We start from the raw sequence: 8,887 nt of genomic DNA, 5'->3' as shown, positions 1-8,887 counted from the left end.
GGGGGCCCACTCTTGGGCCCATGTGATCCCAGTACAGTGGGCTTGCTCACCCGTCTCCTGGCAGCACAGGTCTCTAGCAGCCTCCTTCAGCGATGTTTGCACAGAATTGCTTTGTATCTTACCATACCCATCACTATTGCGACTGCAGAGCGCTTTTTTTCTAAGCTCAAACTCATCAAAACATATTTGGGCAGTATGGGACAGGAACAAGACAGTGGGTTGGCAATGCTCTCAACAGAGAACAACAGAGCCAGGAATTTGGACTTGAGCGATGTTGTCAGCGACTTTGCTGAGCGGAAGGCCCGCAGGATGAACTTTTAATGGGTGAGTTTATTTTAAACACAGTTTAGTGTTTATTATGCACTGGGATCAGTGATTTGCTAACCGAGTTATCACGTCTGGAATGAAAGGAAACGCTGTTTGTATTCTGTGTGTGTGAAAACATTTGGCCGCTGTGCCATTGATGATGAATGTGAACAGATGCAGTGTTTTTATCCATTCATACTGAGGCAGTGGCAGAAGAAACGACCCTTGAACTGAGACATGCAGCCGCGCCAGGTAGCGCTGTGCTGTCCAGGATCCTAAACTGTACATCTGATTAGATTATGGTATATCCACTATTTGTTTGAAGCAATAATGCAATCGACGATCACTGGCGAAATGTGAGCGTGTGCTGTGAGCGCGCCTTTTATACTCCTGGCATGGGGTGATACACGCCCGCTGTGCATTCGATTTTGTTCATGAGTTGTGAGTGTGTGCGCCATGCTTAACACACAAGAGGCACTTGCTCCCTTATTGCATGCGACGTGTGTCTTTGACCACGGATTTTCTTCCCGCGTTGCCTTAAAAATGTAGACGTCTCACTTGCAAACTCCTTGCAGGGAGGCTGTCCGCAGAGAATTCGTAGAATCTTTTTGACATGTCAAAGATCCTCCGTGCGTGCTTACGGGCTGTCTGCAATCTCGACATTTTGCAAGATGGACTTGCGTGGCACGTACCATATTGCACATCTTTTAAACGGTCGTAGAAGCCCGTATGGCCGGTTGTGATCGAGGCTTGACATGACTCTCTGGAGGGTTTGGATGCCCTGCAAATGTTAGCAAAAGATAGGGGGTCTGCTCTACACACCAAACCAAAAACTGACTTGGACCACCCAGGCTGTCACTCACACACACACACACACACACACACACATATACACACACACATATAAAGTGGGCCACTATTTTTCAGATGTCTGGAGCCAGTCCAGGAGAACAGGCCTCAGTCCACTCCAACTCCTTTGGAACAATTAGCATAAGGGATGGCCTTTGACCGACTGAGTAGTGGGGAAGAAATGACCATCGAGGAGCTCAGAGGGCACAAAGCAAGGCGTCTTATACACTTCTGAAGATAAACAATAGGGTTTTGAAGAGAGTACCTAATTAGCTTCAGTGAAGAGAATTACTGCTCTTCATTTAACTGTTCCAAAGTTGAGATCAAAGACAAAAACAGAAAAGGTATTTGGAACATTTTCAGTTGCAGTCGCTGAACTTTGGAACAACCTGCTTTGAGGAAATCCCATTTCAAAAGACTGCAAGTTTGAAGTGAAAAACATTGATCTTGGCTGTTTTTTGTATGAAATATTGTCAGCATGGATATCATATAGACCAGGGTGTGACGATTCGTGCTCGGTGACAGTGCGGGTGGACCCAAACGAAAAGGGAGACGGGGAGAAGAACAGATTTATTTTAGGAAGGTGGTGGAGTGAAGTCTTTGGTGTCGTGATCCGAGGAAGGGGGGGGTCCCGAGGGTGGTGCACAAAGAGCCAGTGCCTGAGAATGTCTTGGTCCGTGGGGGTTTTCCCGGTGCAGAGAGGGAGCCGTGACGAGGGAAACCGGGGTGGTGTGCAGGGGTCCGGTGCTCAGGGTTCGGTGCTCGTGGGGGGGTGCTCTCGTGAAGGTGTCCGTGAATTCCCGTGAGTGACAAACGCTGGAGTGCTTGAAGGTGTGCCGGGTGCTGGAGCCGAGGAGGAGAACTGGAGACAGGCAGAGAAACATACAATAAACTCGAAGCTAGAGAACATCAGAATTGCTCAGCACGGTGTAGCAGCTCGTGGCCTGACTGTACCCCGTGGTAGGTATCACAATCCTCTGGCGTCGGTCTTCTGTGAGACGCCAGTATTTAAGCTGGGCACAGCTGATGAGCCACAGCTGCCAGCGATCTCCCCTGATCGGCTCCGCCCAACCTGCAGTGAACAAAGGCACACCCACCAAAACCCAAAGACAGACAAAAACCCAAAAACCCAGTGAAACAAAGTCTAGGATCCTCACACAGGGGTTCTCAACTGGTCTCACCCTGGGACCCACATTTTCCCGTGGTCATTAAGTCGCGACCCAGTTTTACTTATAATTCAGTATTCAATATATTTTCCTGTGCAACATGCATTTCAGAGCTTATAACCATGCACAGTAACTGGACCATGACCACTGCATGTACAGAAGTGTATAAAACCATCACTCAAACAGGGGGGTGCGGGCGCTGAGTTTCCGGTCCGACCGACGGTGGCGGGGGGGATATTCGGAGATCCAAACTGATATCCGGATTCCAGCACAGTGAACCAATAGGTGGCAATTCGGGTCCAGTCCTAGTATGAAAACCCACATTTTAAATACTCCCGGTCATGTTTTTTCCATCTTGCGTCCCGACATCAACACAAACTTAAAATGAACGTCAAACAAACTATCGTTACCGTGCCTGTCAAAATAGAAGTTTTTTCAAAATAAAAAATTAGTCCAACCTGAGACGCACATTATATATTATTTAAATTTGACCAGCTGTCCGCAACCCACCCAGAACAGGTCCGCGACCCACCCTTGGGTCGGGGACCCACCAGTTGAGAACCCCTGATATAGACAGTCCTCTTGTGGACACATAACAAATTCATCAACATTAGTGTAAGCATTGTTTACATTTTAAGACTGAAATCAATTTTTGATAGGACTATAAACCTTTAGTTTGCCTGCCTCATGGCTTTTTTAAAAAAAAATTTTGTTAATAGTAGAACTGAAAAGAACATGAATTGACAGAGTTTTAGCCTACCTACACTATTTACTGGGATCAAGAGGGTCTAGGTTAGTTCATGAAAAACTGCTGAGCTCAGCATCCAAATCCTGCCCTGACATGAGTCTGTTTAGCCCTTTGCAGAAATGGGATATGTGATCAATGTACCAGAGAATGTCAATGTACACACAATATGTTTGTCGTACACATGAGATTGGACAGTACAGCAAATGATGTATAACACATATAGCAACAAAAAATTGGATATAAACTAACTGTAAACTTATCAAGCAATCTAGCTGTCCATATAACTAACTGCCTGGCTTAATTATTAATTTATAAAGAATGAAAATTCTTTCCATGTGTGATGATACTCTAACTATTACTCAATGAACGATAACATGAAAATATCCTAAAAGCCATGCCGGAGCTCAAGACTGAACCTGCAGACGATTTCTTTCTAAAACACATGATTTAACTGTGACAGTCAGACAGTGTGACCTGCCATTAGATCCTCATCGATCCTGTCTCCACATTGGGGATTAATTCATTATTGTAAATGTTGAAGTTACTGCTGTTGTTCTACATGCATAAATGTTCAAAGTTTTTTCTCCATCTTGACAAACAGCTGGAAGCAACCAACTAGACCTCAGCTCCTGCTAATGTTTTATCAGAATTTCAATTATTACTGGTGAGTCTCAGTAATCTGACCTGGGAAGGGAATGAGAAATGTGTTTTGTGATTTCAGCAGTGAACTGTGTCTCTCTGTGAAGTTCTTAGACTTATATTGGTTCTGAAATGTAGAAAAAGCCTTCCCTAAATTACTTCAGCAACGCAGAGCTCACTGATGCATGCTTGTGAGTGCATGCAGTTCAGACTTGTGCCATGTTCAAAGTGATACAGGAATGTTACAAAGCCTGACCAATAGTAAGATTAGTATCGCAACTTTTATAGAAAAGTGAGCAGAAAACAAAGCAGACACATTCAGATTCTGTCAGATTAATAGAAATGTTGTGTGCCTGAAAGGGGCTTTTTATTGTAAAAAGTGGCAGAAAACTGATCTCAACTGCATTTGACACAAAGACATATCAAATCCAAGTGCCTAAAGTCACAAGTCTGACTTAGCAGTGTAGTTCTGCTAAGTGTCACTTTTATCAGTTGAGACCTGCAGTACATGTTCCCCAGTAAGACCGTGTCTAGCTTAAATCCACTGACAGATTTTCTTTCAGTGCTTCAGCAGCTGTGACAGTGACACACAGCAACAGCGAGCAGACGGGTGCTTTACGCTAAGAGTCGACAGCCGTTAGCCACCTGCCTGAGATGCAGCGATTACCACTGTCACTGCTCTGCAGCCTGGGCCACCAACTGTCCCCACGCTAAGCCACGTCACACACACAAGACCAGCTGGCACGTGGGTACATGTACACACAAATACATGTAAAATCCTCCAAAATAATGCAGCCGTCATTGTCATCATGTACATTGAGCTCATAGAGCACTCTCAATTTTCTTCCACTCCATATACACACTCCTTTATGCATCATAATCTTTAATTAAAGGATACGTATGTCATCTCCTTCCTCCCCAACATTTTCGAACACACACATATTTCAACTCCAATTCCCACACGTTATTACCAGGTCAGAAGCGGTGATGTGGGCATGCTAAGCCCTACCAGCACCCTCTCCCCACCCAACCACCTCCACACCTCACTCTCTCCTTCCCCTTCCCAGATCCCCGTCCAACCTAACTCCTGCCGTAGCCAGCACTCCCTGGCTCCTGCAATCCCATCAGCCGTGCACAGGGCCAGCTGCCCACAGGTCTCGTGCATGGCTGCACCGTCTTAAAGGATCTCCCTGCTGCTAATGCCACTTAAGCACAACGCACTTCAGCAGAGGAAGGCTCAGGGCTGACGGTGCCTCCCTGAAGATCAAACATCACCATCCCACAGCCAGCTTTTGACTGGCTGGCTCTCTTCCCGCTCAGCAAGCTGTCAGGGCGGGTAGGGTGGGGGTTACTGTACCATGGCCAGATATGACTGCATGGGCTATAGGAGGCTTCCAGCAGTCGAGAGAGCAAAGGAAGCCTGAGTGTTAATGGGGTGTGACGTGAGGAGATCAGAGATCCACCTGCCCATTTGTACTTTTTTTCTGGCCTATGAGCATTACTCAGTAAAGGTCACTAGAATTTAATTGTTAACGCTGTTGCAACTTTGTTTCCCGAAGAAAGAAAAGCAATACTGAGAGATTACCATGTTCATTTTAAAGTTAACTGAATTTTGTCTCCATGGATGCAAACCAAAGACAAAGGACAGCATTTGTACCTTAACATTTGTACAGGAGAGTGGATTTCTGCTGTTTGGCATACAAATATCTGTCTAAAGCAAAGCTCTACTGGTAGGGACTGAACCCTGGACTCTGATGTAGTGGATGCATGCTTCACCCTTGCACCCTCCTAGCAAATGTACATTTTTACACCTTTTGGTACAAAGTCTTCAAACATTTTCATGACTTATATGTGGATCCTAAAGAAACTAAAAGGAAACTAAACTAAAGGATAATAAAATTGGACTAATGTGTTCTCTGTGTTCCAGTTAGTGACCGTGACAGTTCCTTGATATACTTAGGTGTGCTGATAGTTTGGCTTTTTGCAGATAATCGGGAGCAGTGGTGTTCATTCAGTGCAACTCACAGCAGTTGGCTCATGCTCTTTATCTCCTATAAAAGCTGCCACAGGTTCATTGTGTGCTACCTTTGGTTTCTTCATTATTTTTCCTCATCAACAAGCACAAGCACAAGCTAATATGGGAAACGGTCAGAGGAAGGGAGTCGCGCTCCCTGAGGGTCCCATTATGAAGCTCATGCTGGATAAGTACGGTCCAGAGTCTGTTGAATGTCTGAGTGACTGGTCAAATTTCTTTGGTTTTCCTGAAGGAGGCTCCGAGCCCAAATCAAATCACACAACTTGAAAACAAGTTAGTTGAAAAAGAAAATGAACTGAGAAAGAAAAGCAGGATTAAAACAAAGGAGGTAGAAGTGACTGAAAAACACAAGACATGTCTGAAAATGTGGAAAACAGAATGCAATCACAGACAAGCTAAACAAATACAGAAACAGGAATTGCAAATGGTCAAAATAGATTCAACCTGTGAGAAAAAGAAGCAAGCAGATAAAAAGAAGTCTTCTCGTTTATATCCCTCTTTAACAGGAATGAAGGGTCTTACACCACTGAGCGAGTGACATAACTTCCAGAGTTTTGCGTTTGGTTGGATACTCACAGCGCCTGCGGCCCGCCAGAGCTGTTACACGCTTATCATTATTATTTTGTCTGTTTACGCGTTTCATGTGAACAAACGGTTCTGCAACTTGCTTCAAAAGTGCTGAATCTTTTGTGTTTATGTTAAACATTTGCTTCACGCCTTGCTGGCACTTGGCCGTGACTTAGCCACAACACAGGCCTCTTTCCCATTTCCCCCCCTCTGTTCAAGAAGAGCGGCTGCAAGGTCATGGGGTCACAGCCTATGTTGCACAGAGGGACAGTTGACGGTGAGACTAGATCAAGCACTGCTTATAGAACATGACAAATAGTTCAGAGGTCTCTCATGAGATCAAACACAAGGAGGAAACTGGGTCTATAATCAACATCCCACACGCTAATCCTCCTTGACATGTTACCCTTACATTCTTTTTATGGGTTGTATGCTTTTGCTGCTGCTCTGATAGCAGTGGTTTGTATTGAAACTGTTTTGTATGATAGAGGTGAATGAAGAAAATTAAAGCTGTCCTGCTGTCTCTTCAACAGCTATGGAGACAGATGTTGCTGTTATGTAAGCTATCTAAGACAAAGTATGCCTCCAGAAAACCAGAAGCATGTTGAAACAAGAGCGAGTTCCCAAAACCAAAAGAGCCACATGAAAATAAGATAATTCAGTCTCCATGTGGGTGACCAGCAAAAGCTAAAAATCAACACAGAATCAGACAAGAAGAGACCTAATCAAATCAATCAATATACCAAAGAGGGATTCCCCTTCTTTAGTCACGGTATTGATGGCTTTCCAATCGGGTGGAATCCACTTTGTGCTATCAGTGGCTGAGTGATCTCTGGTTCGGTGGGACCTCTTTGATGTTGAGAACAAAAGGTTCTTATTGGGTTACACAGGTCATGATTGATGATGCGTGAAATCAAGGCCTCGGAGAGGGGAAAAAAGGAGAAGACACTCATCTTCCCATGGGAAGATCAGTGTTTCTCCAATACATGCCGTTATACAAACGTTCTCTGGAAGACCGTTTACAGAGGCTAGCAAATCATTAGATGAAGGTGAACTTCAAAGCAGACCTCAAGGTTCAGGGTCTTCTGCTGTTGGCAAAGCAAGAATCCAGGGTGGGTGGAATGTTTCCTGCATTTTAGGTACCTGACATTCATTCATCTGTGGAGGAAGCAGATAGGAGACATTTCTGACAGCACAGGCCACCTCATCTGAGGACTTTGGCTTCTCCTCTCACTTTCTCTTGTCTGTCATCCCCTTCCTCTCCTTCCTCTCCTACCTTTCTCCAGTCTGGGGGATAGACACACTGACAGATGGACCTAGGACATTTGGATGCAGAAGCAGGGAGGGTGAAATGACTGCACAAAGAAGCAAAGCAGGGAGAGGGGTGGACCTGGAGGGAAGGAAGCCGGAGGAGAAGGAACAACAACAGCGACTGCCAGACACAAAGTGTTTCTTCTTGCGGGTAATGAGCTGTCTGATTCCAGGAATGATGATGAAGGGGGAGAGTCGTGTGGAGGGTGGAGGGGGTGCAGTGTGGGGGCTTCACCAACACCTGGTGGGGATTAGAGGGAGTAGAATGGGTGGGACTGGAGGAAAGGAGTTTTTTTGTTTTTTTTTCCCTTTGGCGCGTCGCAGATTAGAGGCTTGAAGTGAAGGTTGAGGAAGAAGGGCTTTTCCAAAACACTTGCACACATTAGCACAAACACAGGGTTATTGAAGGTCATTAGTGCATTCAGAGGTACTTGTTTTACAGATTGAATTGTAACTTGGTGCAAAATGACAAACCTACAAGGAAAGGCATGCAATATTTTTTTAATAGCTAACAAAATACATTAAAAGAAAACGTGCGTGTCTCTCAAAATTTTCTGACTTCACACCTCAAGTCAAAGTTAAGATATACATCTTTCAAAACAGATTTTCGCGGTGGATTTCTTTTTTTTTTCTTTTTTTTTTCTGGCAGTACGTTGGTCTTCTTTAACAATGACAATTTTCCGATCTAATTTTGCCTTTCATAGATTCGCAAAAAAATCACAAAATAATTGTATTATTGAAGAAAGCTGTTTTTATTTGTTATTTTATCATTTTCCATACAGAGCATGAACATAATTATTTAAATTTCTAAACTGATTCGTTCATGTGGCCATTTCTGTAACAGTGCATCTATTTTGTTTGCATCATGGCTGAAGTAGTTGTAATGGTTGTTGCTTTCTACCACTCCTTCACTTGTGGAGCAAGTGATCGACCAGGACCACCCGGTGTTCTGTCTAATTTCAGCCAAATTGGGGACTCTGACAGGTGCTTGATGTGGGCAGAAGATGAGGTTACTTAGGTGAGAGAGGAGACTTTCCAGGATACAGCAGAGAACTGGGTGCAATTCTGCTCTCCCAGCATTCAATGGAAAGGTCAACAAACCTCTGGGGAGACGAGAAGAGGCGAGCTGTAGCTGTGACACCAAAGACTTGCTCATTAAAATCGCTCCCTGAAGCACGTTCACTCTGTGGAACTAAAGCAAAAGGTAGAGAAAGATTTTGGCGAGCTGTTGTCTTTGATTCTTGCACCTCTGCTTTCACGCAAACG

Source organism: Stegastes partitus, unplaced genomic scaffold, assembly GCF_000690725.1.
Source record: "Stegastes partitus isolate 25-593 unplaced genomic scaffold, Stegastes_partitus-1.0.2 Scaffold818, whole genome shotgun sequence".
In the NCBI taxonomy this organism is placed as follows: Eukaryota; Metazoa; Chordata; class Actinopteri; family Pomacentridae; genus Stegastes; species Stegastes partitus.
The sequence above is the reverse complement of the archived record's forward strand: the minus strand, read 5'-3'. Positions refer to the sequence as shown.